Below are 16,185 nucleotides of genomic sequence, written 5' to 3' on the forward strand. Positions count from 1 at the left end.
AAAGTCCGACCATGGTTTGTAAAAACCGGGAAGAAAAGGCTCGAAAGCCCAACTATACACCATCAAAAAGAAGGTTTGAATGTCCATCAATAATTGCTTTAAAACAAGAAAGTCAATTTTCGAATATCAAACCGCACATGATCATAAGCGGTAGAGGAGGTGTTCGGCTGCAAGAAGGTGTGAATGTCCACCCATAATTCATGAAAAATGGGTAAAAAAAAGGTGCGAATGCCTAACAATACATTATCAAAAGCAGGTGTGAATGTCAGATCATAATTTGTAAAAAGCTGATGAGAAAGGGTGAGAATGCCCGACTATACACCATCAAATGCGGGAGCGGAGGTGTTCGGCTCTGAGTAGGTGTGAATGTCCGACCATAATTGCTGAAGAATGTGTTAGAAAAGGTAAGAATGCTGGACCATACATCATCAAAAGCGGGAGAGGTGGTGTTCGGCTGCAAAAAGGTGTGACTGTTCGACTAAAGTTTGTAAAAAGTGGGTAAGACAAGGTGCGAATGCCTGACAATGTATCATCAAAAGCGGGAGCGGAGGTGTTCAGCTGCAAGAAGGTCTACATGTCCATCAATAATTGCTAGAAAACATGAAAGAAACTTTTCGAAAATCAAACCGCACATGATCATAAGTGGGATAGGAGGTGTTCAGCTGCAAGGTGTGAATATCCACCCATAATTCCTGAAAAATGGGCAAAAAAAAGGTGTGAATGCCCAACCATACATCATCAAAAGCAGGAGTGGAAGTGTTCGGCTACAAGAAGGTGTGAACATCCAACCAAAATATGTAAAAAGAAGTTAAGAAAAGGTTCGAATATCCAACCAAACATAATCAAAAGCGGGAGCAGAGCTGTTCGACTGCAAGTAGGTGTGAATGTCAGATCATAATTTGCAAAAAGCTGATGAGAAAGGGTGAGAATGCCCGAATATACATCATCAAATGCGGGAGCGGAGTTGTTCGGCTGTGAGTAGGTGTGAATCTCCGACCATAATTGCTGAAAAATGTGTTAGAAAAGGTAAAAATGCCGGTCCATACATCATCAAAAGCGAGAGAGGTTGTGTTCGACTGCAAGTAGGTGTGAATGTCCAGCCATAATTACTCACAAACGGGTAAGAAAAGGTAGTAGCCAGACCATATATGATCAAAACAGGGAGCGGAGGTGGTTCAGCTGCAAGAAGGTTTGAATGTCAAACTAAAGTTCAAATATATTAACAAAAGCGGGAGGAGAGGTCTTCGGATGAGAGTGGTTGAAAATTTCCAACCATAATGTATAAAATGCGGTGAAAAAAAAGGTGTGATAGAACACTAAAAGGTGGAGCGGAAGTGTTCGGCTGCAAGAAGGTGTGAATGTCCGACTATATTTGGTGAAAAGCAGGTGAAGCAAGGTCTGAATGCCCAACCTTACATCATCAAAAGCAAGATCAGAGTTGTTTGGCTGCAAGAAGGCCATAGTTTGCCAAAAGCGGGTAAGGTGCGAATGTCCGACTAAATATCAACAAAATTTGGGGCGGAGGTCTTTGGATGCAAGTGGGTGTGAATATCCCACCATACAAGTATGGTGGATGGAGAGGAAGCTGTGAATAGCCGACCATAGTTTGGAAAAAGCGGGTAAGAAAAGGTTTGAATGCCCGAACATACACCATCAAAAGAGGGAGCGGAGGTGTTCCGCTGTACGAAGGTGTGAATGTCCAACCATACTTGGTAAAAAGCGGGTAAGAAAAGGTTAATATACCCGACTGTACACAATCAATAGCGGGAGCGGATGTGTTCGGCTACAAGAAGGTGTGACAGTCCGACCATGGTTTGTAAAAAGCCGGTAAGAAAAGGTGCGAATGTCCGACAATGTATGATCAAAAGAGAGAGCGGAGGTTTTCGGATACACGAAAGTTTGAATGTCCTACCATAGTTTGTAAATAGCGGGTAAGAAAAGGTTCAAATGCCCGACTATACACCATAAAAAGCGGGAGCGGAGGTGTTCCGCTGTAAGACGGTGTGAATGTCCGACCATAGTTGGTAAAAAGCGGGTAAGAAAAGGTTAAAATACCCGACTGTACAAAATCAATAGCGAGAGCGGAGTTGTTCGGCTACAAGACGGTGTGAAAGTACGACCATGGTTTGTAAAAAGCAGTTAAGAAAAGGTTCGAATATCCAACCAAACATAATCAAAAGCGGGAGCAGATCTGTTCGACTGCAAGTAGGTTTGAATGTCCAGCCATAATTAATCACAAACGGGGGAAGAAAAGGTAGTATTGCCAGACCATACATGATCAAAACAGGGAGCGGAGGTTCAGCTGCAAGGTGTGAATGTCTGACTATAGTTTGTAAAAAGCGGGTAAGACAAGGTGCGAATGCCCGACAATGTATGATCAAAAGAGAGAGCGGAGGTGTTCGGCTGCAAGGTCTGAATGTCCAACCATAATTTGTAAAAACCGGGTAAGAAAAGGCTCGAAAGCCCGACTATACATCATCAAAAGCGGGAGCGGAGGTGTTCAGCTGCAAGAAGGTGTGAATGTTCGACTAAAGTTTGTAAAAAGCTGGTAAGACAAGGAGCGATGTCCCGACATTGTATGATCAAAAGCGGGAGCGGAGGTGTCCAGCTGTGAGTAGGTGTGAATGTCCGACCATAATTGCTGAAAAATGTGTTAGAAAAGGTAAGAATACTGGACCATACATCATCAAAAGCGGGAGAGGTGGTGTTCGGCTGCAAGAAGGTGTGAAAGTACAACAATGGTTTGTAAAAAGCGGGTAATAAAAGGTTCGAATGCCCGAATATACATCATCAAAAGCGGAAGCGGAGGTGTTCGGATGCAAGAAGGTGTGAACGTCCGACCAAAGTTTGTAAAAAGCAGTGAAAAGCGAGAAAAAGCTTTTCGTGAGTTTTGCATGATTTGGGATTTTGCTTATAAAATGCATTACTTCACTCAAACTATGTTAAAACTGATTTGTCCTTCATATTTACCATGTCTAGAAAGATTTAAACAAAAAAACAACGTTGTACTTTGCAGTAAAAGAAAGAGCAAATCTAAAGTTTCAGGAATCCGAGTATAAGCCTGCTTTCATGAGTTCTGCACGATTTCGGATTTTGCTATAAAATGAATTGCTTTGCTCAAACCAAGTTAAAACTGCTTTGTCCTTCCATATTCATCAATGTCTAGATCGACTTCAACAAAGAAAAACATTGGACTTTGCAGTAGAAGAAGTTGAAATCCATCTACACATTGATAAATACGAAGGACAAAGCAGTTCCCACTTGCCCATAAGAAAATAAGCTTATTCTCGGATTCCTGATCCTTCAAGTTTTGCTCTTTCTTCTACTGCAAAATACAATGTTGTTCTTTGTTGAAGTCGATCTAGACATTGATAAATATGAATGAAAAAGCAGTTTTAACTTGGTTTGAGTGAATGAATTCTTTTTATACATAAAATCCGAAATCGTGCAGAACTCATGAAAATAAGCTTATTCTCGGATTTCTAAAACTTTTGATTGGCTCTTTCTTTTACTGCAAAGTACAACGTTGTTTTTTTGTTGAAATCTATCGAGACATTGATAAATACCAGTCGAAACTCTGCTGCCGCTTTTGATAATTTATGGTTGGGCATTCTTACCTTTTCTTACCCGCTTTTTACAAATTATGATCTTACATTCACACCTACTTGCAGTCGAACACCTTCTCATCCACTTATGATCATGTGCGGTTGGGCTTTCGCACCTTTTCTTACCCATTTTTCAGTAATTATGGGTGGACATTCAGACCTTCTTGCAGCCGAAAACCTCCACTCCTCTTTTGATCATACATTGTCGGGAATTCACACCTTGTCTTACCCGCTTTTTACAAACTTTAGTCGGACATTCAAACCTTCTTGCAGCTGAACCACCTCCGCTCCCTGTTTTGATCATATATGGTCTGGCAATAGTACCCTTTCTTACCCGTTTGTGAGTAATTATGGCTGGACATTCACACCTACTTGCAGCCGAACACAACCTCTCCCGCTTTTGGTGATATATGGTCCGGCATTCTTACCTTTTCTAACACATTTTTCAGCAATTATGGTTGTAGAATCACACCTACTCACAGCCGAACAACTCCGCTCCCACATTTGATAGTGTATAGTCGGGCATTCTCACCCTTTCTCAACAGCTTTTTGCAAATTATGATCTGATATTCACACCTACTTGCAGTCGAACAGCTCTGCTCCCGCTTTTGATTATGTTTGGTTGGATATTCGAACATTTTCTTAACTGCTTTTTACAAACTTTGGTCGGACGTTCACACCGTCTTGCAGCCGAACACCTCCGCTTCCGCTTTTGATGGTATATAGTGTGGCATTCGAGCCTTTTCTTACCCGCCTATTACTTACTATGGTTGGACATTCAAACCTTCTTGTAGCCGAACACATCCGCTCCTGCTTTTGATGATGTATTATTTGGCATTTGCACCTTTTCTTACCCATTTTTCATTAATTTTTGGTCGGATATTCAGACCTTCTTGCAACTGAACACCTCTGCTCCCGCTTTTGATGGTGTATAGTCGGGCTTTCGAGCCTTTTCTTCCCCGATTTTTACAAATTGTGGTTGGACATTCAGACCTTGCAGCCGAAAACCTCCGCTCCCTCTTTTGATCATACATTGTCGGGCATTCGCCCCTTGTCTTACACGGTTTTTACAAACTTTAGTCAGACATTCACACCTTGCAGCTGAACCACCTCCATTCCCTGTTTTGATCATGTGTGGTCTGGAAATACTACCTTTTCTTCCCCCGTTTGTGAGTGATTATGGCTGGACATTCACACCTACTTGCAGCCGAAAAACCACCTCTCCCGCTTTTGATGATGTATTGTCCGGCATTCTAGTCTTTTCTATCACATTTTTCAGCAATTATGATCTGACATTCACACCTACTTGCAGTCGAACAGCTCTGCTCCCGCTTTTGATTATGTTCGGTTGGATATTCAAACCTTTTTTTAACTGCTTTTTACAAACTTTGGTCGGACGTTCACACCTTCTTGCAGCCGAACACCTCCGCTTCCGCTTTTGATGGTATATATTCGGGTATTCGAACCTTTTCTTACCCGCTTTTTACAAACCATGGTTGGACTTTCATACCTTCTTGTAGCTGAACAACTCCACTCCTGCTTTTGATGATTTATGGTTGGACATTCGCATCTTTTCCTACCCATTTTTCAGTAATTATGGGTGGATATTCACACCTTCTTGCAGCTGAACACCTCCTCTCCAGCTAATGATCATGTAAGGTTTGATATTCGAAAATTTTCTTTCATGTTTTAAAGCAATTATTGATGGACATTCACACCTACTTGCAGCCGAACACCACCTCTCCCGCTTTTGATGATGTATGGACCGGCATTCTTACCTTTTCTAACACATTTTTCAGCAATTATGGTTGGAGAATCACACCTACTCACAGCCGAACATCTCCGCTACCGCATTTGATGGTGTATAGTCGGGATTCTCCCTCCTGAGCTGTCACCTTATCGTGGTGGGGGAGTTTGCGTGCCCCAATGAGTCTGGGAGCTATGTTGCCCGGGGCTTTAAGCCCCTGGTAGGGTCACCCAAGGCAAACAGATCCTAGATGAGGGACCAGACAAAGAACAGCTCAAAAGACCCCTTATGATGAACAAAAAATTTGGACCTCGTGATCCCTTGCCCGGATATGGGACACCGGGGCCTCCCCCCGGAGCCAGGCCCGGGGGTGGGGCCCGGCAGCGGGCGCCTGGTGGCCGGGTCTGTGCCCATGGGGCTCGGTCGGGCATAGCCCGAAATGATGACGTGGGTCCCCCTCTTCCGACGGGCTCACCACCCGTGGGAGGGGCCAAGGGGGTTGGGTGCGATGTGAGCTGGGTAGCGGCCGAAGGCAGAGGCCTTGGCGGTCTGATCCTCGGCTACTGAAGCTAGCTCTTGGGACGTGGAATGTCACCTCTCTGTTGGGGAAGGAGCCGGAGCTGGTGCGCGAGGCTGAGCGGTTCCGGCTAGATATAGTCGGACTCACCTCGACGCACGGCTTGGGCTCTGGAACCAGTCCTCTTGAGAGGGGTTGGACTCTCTTCCACTCTGGAGTTGCCCGTGGTGAGAGGCGCAGAGCAGGTGTGGGCATACTTATTGCCCCCCGGCTGTGTGCCAGTACATTGGGGTTTACCCCAGTGAACGAGAGGGTAGCCTCCCTCCGCCTTCGGGTGGGGGGACGAGTCCTGACTTGTTTGTGCCTATGCGCCAAACAGCAGTTCAGAGTACCCACCCTTTTTGGAGTCTCTGGGGGAGGCACTGGAGAATGCTCCTACCGGAGACTCCCTCGTTCTGCTGGGGGACTTCAATGCTCACGTGGGCAATGACAGTGAGACCTGGAGGGGTGTGATTGGGAGGAACGGCCCCCCCGATCTGAACCAGAGTGGTGTTATGTTGTTGGACTTCTGTGCTGGTCATGGACTGTCCATAACGAACACCATGTTCAGACATAAGGGTGTCCATATGTGCACTTGGCACCAGGACACCCTTGGCCGCAGTTCGATGATCGACTTTGTGGTTGTATCATCGGACTTGCGGCCGTATGTCCTGGACACTCGGGTGAAGAGAGGGGCGGAGCTGTCAACTGATCACCACCTGGTGGTGAGTTGGCTCCGCTGGTGGGGGAGGATGCCGATCAGACCTGGCAGGCCCAAACGTATTGTGAGGGTCTGCTGGGAGCGTTTGTCAGAATCCCCCGTCAGAAGGAGCTTTAACTCCCACCTCCAGCAGAGCTTCAACCATATCCCGGGGGAGGTGGGGGACATTGAGTCCGAATGGGCCATGTTCCGTGACTCCATTGCCGAGGCAGCTGATCGGAGTTGTGGCCGTAAGGTGGTCGGTGCCTGTCGTGGCGGCAACCCTCGAACCTGCTGGTGGACACCAGTGGTGAGGGAAGCCGTCAAGCTGAAGAAGGAGTCCTATCGGGCCTTTTTGGCCAGTGGGACCCTGGAAGCAGCTGATAGGTACCGACAGGCCAGACGGGCTGCGGCTTCGGCGGTTGCTGAGGCAAAAACTCGGGCCTGGGAGGAGTTCGGTGAGAACGATTTCCGGACGGCCTCGAAGAGATTCTGGTCCACCATCCGGCGTCTCAGGGGGGGGAAGCGGCTCACAGTCAACACTGTTTACAGTGGGGACGGGGCTTTGCTGACCTCAACTAGGGATGTTGTGAGTCGGTGGGGGGAGTACTTCGAGGAACTCCTCAATCCTACCAACACGTGCTCGGAAGAGGCAGAGTCGGAGAGCTCGGAGACAGGGCCTCCCATTTCTGGGGCTGAGGTTGCCGAGGTGGTCAAAAAGCTCCTCGGTGGCAAGGCCCCGGGGGTGGATGAGGTCCGTCCTGAGTTTCTCAAGGCTCTGGATGTTGTAGGGCTGTCTTGGCTGACACGCCTCTGCAGCATCGCGTGGACATCGGGGACAGTGCCTCTGGACTGGCAGATTGGGGTGGTGGTCCCCCTCTTTAAAAAGGGGGACCGGAGGGTGTGTTCCAACTATAGGGGTATCACACTCCTCAGCCTCCCTGGTAAGGTCTATTCGGGGGTATTGGAGAGGAGGATCCGTCGGATAATCGAGCCTCGGATTCAGGAGATGCAGTGTGGCTTTCGTCCTGGCCCATTTGTGAGTAATTATGGCTGGACATTCACACCTACTTGCAGCCGAACACCACTTCTCCCGCTTTTGATGATGTATGGACCGGCATTCTTACCTTTTCTAACACATTTTTCAGCAATTATGGTTGGAGATTCACACCTACTCACAGCCGAACACCTCCGCTCCCGCATTTGATGGTGTATATTCGGGCATACGAACCTGTTCTTACCCGCTTTTTACAAACCATGGTCGGACTTTCACACCTTCTTGTAGCTGAACAACTCCGCTCCCTCTTTTGATTGTGTACAGTCGGGCATACAAACCTGTTCTTACCCGCTTTTTACAAACTATGGTCGGACATTCAAACCTTCTTGTAGCCGAACACATCCACTCCTGCTTTTGATGATGTATGGTTGGGCATTCGCACCTTTTCTTACCCATTTTTCAGTAATTATGTGTGGATATTCACACCTTCTTGCAGCGGAACACCTCCTCTCCCGCTTACGATTATGTGCGGTTTGATATTCGAAAATTTTCTTTCATGTTTTATAGCAATTATTGATGGACATTCATACCTTCTTGAAGCCGAACACATCCACTCCTGCTTTTGATGATGTATGGTTGGAATTTCGAACCTACTTGTTGCCCGTTTTTCATTAATTATGGGTAGACATTCACACCTTGTTGCAGCCAAACACCTCCGCTCCCTGTTTTGATCATGTATGTTTTGACATTCGCACCTTTTCTCACCTGCTTTTTACTATTGTCGGCCAATCACAGCTTCCTCTCCACCATACTTGTATGGTAGGAAATTCTCACCCACTCTCATCCGAAGACCTCTCCTCCCGCTTTTGTTAATATTTAGTCGGGCATTCGAACCTTTTCTTACCCACTTTTTACAAATTTTGGTCGAACATTCACACCTACTTGACGCTGAATACTTCCGCTCCACCTTTTAGTGATGTATGGTTGGCATTTGCACCTTTTGTTGCCCTCTTTTTATACTGATTGCTGAAGATTAAGTTGTTCTTTCTCAAACTACAATTTTTTTTTAATTGTTGAAACTTGATTTGAAGTGGATAAATAAGGAGGACAAACAGTTTTAAGTCACGCTGATAGAAGAAATTAATTTTATAGCAAAATCTGTATTTCGTCATATGTCGAGAGATGCTTATTGCTGAAGAAGTTCTTTCTCATTCTACAAAGTACAACGTTGTTTATCGTTGAAACTTGATTAGACATGAATAAATATGAAGGAAAAAGCAGTCTTAACTTGGTTTGAGTTAATTAATTCGTTTTATAGGAGAATCCGAATTCGTGCTTATTTTCGGATTCCTGAAGAATGAGTCTGGTTCTTTCTCATAATACAAAGTTTGTTGTTTATTGTTGAAACTTCATCAGAAGTGAAGAAATAAATGAATGCCTATCAACAAATGTGGGATCTAAACTCTACTGCTTCCTCTAAAATAATTTCTTTTCTCAATTCAGAAATGTGTGTGTGTAAGTCACAACACCCGTGACACCAAAACGGCTTTCTTTTCTCTCTTTTCTCTACACTCTGCACTATGAGCACACACACCAAATCAGAAAGGCTTTTTTCTCTCTTTTCTACATTATGGACTGTGGGGACACAAAACCGCTCTCTCTTTTTTTTTTTGATTGTGTGCCAGGGCGTTGTCTCACGTATTAGATTATGCTTAAGATACGAATGGGTTTATCAGTCACATCAGAATCCATACATACTGATCCTCCCGTAATAAAATGGTCGGATCTTATCAAACACACTTTGTTTCTTGTGACAATCAAGTCAGCGAAACAGCGTATACTCGTCAAGACACTGAATCAAGTTTGCCACAAGCACTCATAAGTTTGGCAGTATTGCTCTGCCGTCAGCAATCATACACCCATTTTATTTTCGTGAGACGTGCAGGCACCTGTTCATCTACTGTTCTATCACTATGAATTAGTTTATCTATTATCAATAAGGATACTTCTACAACTACTATCAAAGTATGTCCAGACTTCTTATGTTGTCAGTTGCTATATATGAATAAGTGGGTAGCTACTGACAAGCATTAAGCATGTCACACAGCCCAAACATATAACATTTCAGGACACACCACACAGTTAACAACCACAGTGAAGTGTCAAAGCCCAAACATTCAACAGGACACTTACACAACACATTCAAATCAAACAGTCAGACAACATACAAGAACATATACCCCAGCCGGCATTGCTCCCTGCCTATTTTCCTACAGTTCACTATGTGTGCGCACACCTTTATTCACAAACTCTTCAATATATATACTCTTATACTCTTTTACCGAAGCTGCTACAGCTCGATTGGCCGAATACCCTTAGATCCTATTTCGGTGAATTTGACATCTGCCTTACATGTAACAGATTAGCGGTTTAGCAGTTTTAATTTAGTTTGAGTGAAGGAATTCATTTTATAGCAAAATCCGAAATCGTGAAGCACTCATGAAAGTAAGCTTATTCTCGGATTCCTGAAACTTTAGATTTGCTCTTTCTTTTACTGCAAAGTACAACGTTGTTTTTTTTGTATAAATCTTTCTAGACATGGTAAATATGAACGACAAAGCAGTTTTAACATAGTTTGAGTGAAGGAATTCATTTTATAGATAAAATCCCAATCCCAATCCCAAGAGAGAAAAGAGAGTGAATGCGAAGTAGACTTTAACACGGCTATGGGAGCGAGCCGAGTGTGGGCTAACCGGGAGAATTGCTTGAAAGAAACGCGACACTGAATGAGCGGTCAGAACAAAGCCTCAATACGGGATTCTCGTGGTGTTTTTGTTGCTGCCTTGTCTTTTGCATAGAGTAAAAGACAAGGCAGCCATCGACTCAACCAAGCGTCTCAACCAAGCAAAGCTCACCACGCCTGATGCCCTGCTCCCGCAGTGACGGATAATCGTACTCTGGTTTCTCTTCATAACATACAAGTCTTTCGCCTTTTACTAAAGACTTCCGTGGAGAGCAGCACTAATGAGTTGTTTCTATTATTGGCAGGCTTTACCTTTGCGGGTGAAGCCCTTTCTGTCTGTGCAAAAGAAATCTTGCTACTTTGCAGAGTGACTTCTCTGAGTAGAGTCGCCTTACTTGTTGCGACTGTGCCGATGTTCGAAGCTGGAGTGCAAAGTTGTTGCTTGAATGGTGCTTGCTGGAGCATGCGGGAGTGCAAAGTTATACCATTTAAAAGGGCTGAAGAGTGCTCAGTGCAGCGGGTGGGCGGAGGTGCAACGTGACACTCTGGCCACCTATGGCCATAAAAAGAACACTGCTACAAGTGCGCATTGTGCCAGCAAGGGCCCTCGGACCTGAAACAGTGGACAGTTATCGCTTCTCGGCCTTTTGGCTAAGATCAAGTGTAGTATCTGTTCTTATCAGTTTAATATGTCCTCTATACGAGGACAACATATTAAATGGATTTTTAAGAATAGGAGTTGAAAAAGAAGCTTGCTCCGTTCACTCCAAGCCTCGACCCGGTACTGCAGTGCCGCTGGGAACGGTGCGCTCTCCTCTGCTCTTGTGAAAAAGCAAACAGCGGTGTAGGATGGAAGTTTCAGGGAGCCCAAGATGAAACTTTCTTTTAATCTGCTGAGAAAAGAGAGTGAATGCGAAGTGGACTTTAACACGGCTCTGGGAGCGAGCCGAGTGCGGGCTAACCGGGAGAATTGCTTGAAAGAAACGCGACACCGAATGAATGGTCAGAACAAAGCCTCAATACGGTGTTCCCGTGGTGTTTGTGGCTGCCTTGTCTTTTGCACAGAGTAAAAGACAAGGCAGCCATCGAATAGATTGTTTCTACTTGGTCAGCCGAGGAGCAGGGGGGGGGGGCAAGCGTCTCAACCAAGCAAAGCTCACCAAGTAGGAACAATCGGGCCCTTTTCGATGGCTGCAACACCTGAAAGAGATATTGATGCGAGACCCGATCAAATGCTTTTTCAAAGTCTAAATTTAAGATGACAAGCCGGGTGTTTCTGTCTCTAGCGTAATCAATGATGTCTCGAATCAGTACGAGGCTGTCGGTGAGTTGTCTCCCTGAGATGGCACAAGCTTGGTCTGGGTGAATTACCTCCTCTAAAACAGAGGACATCCGTGTCGCTAAAACCTTGCTAAAATGTTTACAGTCAAAGTTTAAAAGTGTGATGGGCCTCCAATTCTTTAGGTCAGTCTTATCATTTTTTTTATTAAGTAGAGTCACTATTCCCACTCTAAAACTGTCAGGCAGTCGGTCGAGTTTTTCAAAATCTTTAAAAACATCTAAAATGTCTGATGATAAAAGGTCCCAATAGGTCAGATAGAATTCTGCAGGAAGCCCGTCTAAACCCGGAGCTCGACTTCTCTTAAAACCTGTTAGGCATTTTTTTAACTCTAAAGCAGTAAAATTCTGTGTCAAGTGTGCATTCTCTTTTACGGTTTTGTCAACGAATTTTAAGATTTCTGCCGATGTTTCCAAGTGCACTGGTTTCTCTTTGTACATGTTACTATAAAAGGTATGTACAGTTTCAATCATCTCTTGTGTGGATTTTGTTAAAAACCCATCTTCTCTTTTTAGATTTTGAATACACTCCTTTTTATTTATAACTTTCTTTCTTTTTCACCTTCCTCAATTTCCTGCTCCCTGCTTCTTACAAAAATTCCTTTACTCTTTATTTCTGCTAAAACTGACATTTCCTTTTTGACATCTTTGATTTCTTCTTTAAAGTCTATGCCACACTGATTTAGTTTAAAGTAGCGCTGTAAGCGTTTATGTAGTCCCATCATACATCTATTCTCTTTCCTTTTTTTACGTTTACCTTGCTGTTTAAAAAAAGTCTGGGTCGTTTCCTTCACCATTTCCCACCATTGTGCATGTGTTTCGTAGAGGTCTTGAAGGGTCTGCCACTCTTTATAACATTCCCTGTACTGACTGACTATGATTTCATCCTCCAACAGGGAACAGTTGAGTTTCCACAGACCACTTCCTACCGTCACACCAGAAGGGGGTGAAAGGGTGCAGGAGAGCATAAGGTGGTCTGAAAAGAAAACAGGGGTTAATCTAACATCAGTGGGTGGGCAATCTCTAGTAAAGAAATAATCAATGCGAGAGGCTCTGGTGCCATCATGACTAAACCAGGTGAAGCCCTCCTCTCTGGGATGCATGGTTTTAAAACAGTCAGTAAGCTTAAAATCCCTGCATATGCCCTGAAGTAAAATCGAAGTCTTATCCACTTTAAAATCTACCCCTGCTCTTTTTCTATCTTTCCTGCTCAAGATACAGTTAAAATCCCCTCCTACAACTAAAGGTACTTGCCCTAGCATGTAAAGCTGTATATCTTCTAAAAGGTCATACCTTTCATTTTTTCATTACATGTTTGGGCTTTGACACTTCACTGTGGTTGTTAACTGTGTGGTGTGTCCTGAAATGTTATATGTTTGGGCTGTGTGACATGCTTAATGCTTGTCAGTAGCTACCCACTTATTCATATATAGCAACTGACAACATAAGAAGTCCGGACATACTTTGATAGTAGTTGTAGAAGTATCCTTATTGATAATAGATCACTAATTCATAGTGATAGAACAGTAGATGAACAGGTGTTTGCACATGTCTCACGAAAATAAAATGGGTGTATGATTGCTGACGGCAGAGCAATACTGCCAAACTTATGAGTTCTTGTGGCAAACTTGATTCAGTGTCTTGACGTGTATACGCTGTTTCGCTGACTTGATTGTCACAAGAAACAAAGTGTGTTTGATAAGATCCGACCATTTTATTACGGGAGGATCAGTATGTATGGATTCTGATGTGACTGATAAACCCATTCGTATCTTAAGCATAATCTAATACGTGAGACAACGCCCTGGCACACGATAAAAAAAAAAGAGAGAGAGCGGTTTTGTGTCCCCACAGTCCATAATGTAGAAAAGAGAGAAAAAAGCCTTTCTGATTTGGTGTGTGTGCTCATAGTGCAGAGTGTAGAGAAAAGAAAGCCGTTTTGGTGTCACGGGTGTTGTGACTTACACACACACATTTCTAAATTGAGAAAGGAAATTATTTTAGAGGAAGCACTAGAGTTTAGATCCCACATTTGTTGATAGGCATTCATTTATTTCCTCACTTCTGATGAAGTTTCAACAATAAACAACAAACTTTGTATTATGAGAAAGAACCAGACTCATTCTTCAGGAATCCGAAAATAAGCTCTATTTTATGAGTTATGCACGAATTCGGATTCTCCTATAAAAAGAATTCATTAACTCAAACCAAGTTAAGACTGCTTTGTCCTTCATATATATTCATGTCTAATCAAGTTTCAACGATAAACAACGTTGTACTTTGTAGAATGAGAAAGAACTTCTTCAGAAATAAGCATCTCTCGACATATGACGAAATACAGATTTTGCTATGAAATTAATTCCTTCTATCAGCCTGACTTAAAACTGTTTGTCCTCCTTATTTATCCACTTCAAATCAAGTTTCAACAATTAAAAAAAATTTGTAGTTTGAGAAAGAACAACTTAATCTTCAGCAATCAGTATAAAAAGAGGTGCAAATGCCAACCATACATACCTAAAAGGTGGAGCGGAAGTATTCAGCTGCAAGTAGGAGTGAATGTTCGACCATAATTTGTAAAAAGCGGGTAAGAAAAGGTTCGAATGCCCGACTATATATTAACAAAAGCGGGAGGAGAGGTCTTCGAATGAGAGTGGGTGAGAATTTCCAACCATAATCTATAAAATACGGTGAAAAAAAATATGTGAATGCCTCATAGAACACTAAAAGCGGAAGTGTTCGGCTGCAAGAAGGTGTGAATGTCCGACTATATTTGGTGAAAAGCAGGTGAAGCAAGGTCTGAATGCCCAACCTTACATCATCAAAAGCGAGATCAGAGGTGTTTGGCTGCAAGAAGGCCATAGTTTGCCAAAAGCGGGTAAGGTGCGAATGACCGACTAAATATCAACAAAAGTGGGGGCGGAGGTCTTCGGATGCAAGTGGGTGTGAATATCCCACCATACAAGTATGGTGGAGAGGAAGCTGTGAATGGCCGACCATAGTAAAAGGCGGGTGAGAGAAGGTGCGAATGTCAAACCATACATAATCAAAACAGGGAGCGGAGGTGTTCTGCTGTAAGAAGGTGTGAATGTCCAACCATAGTTGGTAAAAAGCGGGTAAGAAAAGGTTAAAATACCCGACTGTACACAATCAATAGCAGGAGCGGAGTTGTTCGGCTACTAAAAGGTGTGAAAGTCCGACCATGGTTTGTAAAAAGCGGGTAAGAAAAGGTGCGAATGCCCGACAATGTATGATCAAAAGAGGGAGTGGAGGTTTTCGGCTGCAAGAAGGTCTGAATGTCCAACCATAATTTGTAAAAACCGGGGAAGAAAAGGCTCGAAAGCCCGACTATACACCATCAAAAGTGGGAGCGGAGGTGTTCAGCTGCAAGACGGTCTGAATGTCCATCAATAATTGCTAGAAAACATGAAAGAAAATTTTCGAATATCAAACTGCACATGATCATAAGCGGGAGAGGAGGTGTTCAGCTGCAAGAAGGTGTGAATGTCTACCCATAATTACTGAAAAATGGGTAAGAAAAGGTGCGAATGCCTAACCATACATCATCAAAAGAGGGAGCGGAGGTGTTCCGCTGTAAGACGGTGTGAATGTCCGACCATAGATGGTAAAAAGCGGGTAAGAAAAGGTTAAATTACCCGACTGTACACAATCAAAAGAGGGAGCGGAGTTGTTCAGCTAAGAGAAGGTGTGAAAGTCCGACCTTGGTTTGTAAAAAGCGGGTAAGAAAAGGTTCGTATGCCCGAATATACACCATCAAAAGCGGAAGCGGAGGTGTTCGGCTGCAAGATATTGTGAACATCCGACCAAAGTTTGTAAAAAGCAGTTAAGAAAAGGTTCGAATATCTAACCAAACATAATCAAAAGCAGGAGCAGAGCTGTTCGACTGGAAGTAGGTGTTAATGTCAGATCATAATTTGCAAAAAGCTGATGAGAAAGGGTGAGAATGCCCGACTATACACCATCAAATGCGGTAGCGGAGTTGTTCGGCTGTGAGTAGGTGTGAATCTCCAACCATAATTGCTGAAAAATGTGTTAGAAAAGGTAAAAATGCCGGTCCATACATAATCAAAATCGGGAGAGGTGGTGTTCAGCTGCAAGAAGGTCTAAATGTCCATCAATAATTGCTAGAAAACATGAAAGAAAATTTTCGAAAATCAAACCACACATGATCATAAGTGGGAGAGGAGGTGTTCAGCTGCAAGAAGGTGTGAATGTCCACCCATAATACCTGAAAAATGGGTAAAAAAAAGGTGCGAATGCCCAACCATACATCATCAAAAGCAGGAGTGCATGTGTTCGGCTACAAGAAGGTGTGAACGTCCGACCAAAGTTTGTAAAAAGCAGTTAAGAAAAGGTTCGAATATCCAACCATACATAATCAAAAGCGGGAGCAGAGCTGTTCGACTGCAAGTAGGTGTGAATGTCAGATCATAATTTGCAAAAAGCTGATGAGAAAGGGTGAGAATGCCCGACTATACACC

General features: G+C 43.7%; 2 non-coding genes across 2 annotated transcripts; both read left to right on the forward strand.

Moving 5' to 3' along the window:
- The first annotated feature begins 10,557 nt into the window (after positions 1 to 10,557).
- LOC140274141 (U5 spliceosomal RNA) lies at positions 10,558 to 10,671 on the forward strand. Its single transcript, XR_011908121.1, has one exon. It is a non-coding gene; the product is annotated as a U5 spliceosomal RNA (small nuclear RNA).
- A 308-nt stretch (positions 10,672 to 10,979) lies between these two features.
- LOC140274378 (U2 spliceosomal RNA) lies at positions 10,980 to 11,163 on the forward strand. Its single transcript, XR_011908333.1, has one exon. It is a non-coding gene; the product is annotated as a U2 spliceosomal RNA (small nuclear RNA).
- The last annotated feature ends 5,022 nt before the right edge of the window (positions 11,164 to 16,185 follow it).

This window comes from Leuresthes tenuis, unplaced genomic scaffold, assembly GCF_036924035.1.
Source record: "Leuresthes tenuis unplaced genomic scaffold, fLeuTen1.0.hap1 SCAF_17, whole genome shotgun sequence".
Taxonomy (NCBI): Eukaryota; Metazoa; Chordata; class Actinopteri; order Atheriniformes; family Atherinopsidae; genus Leuresthes; species Leuresthes tenuis.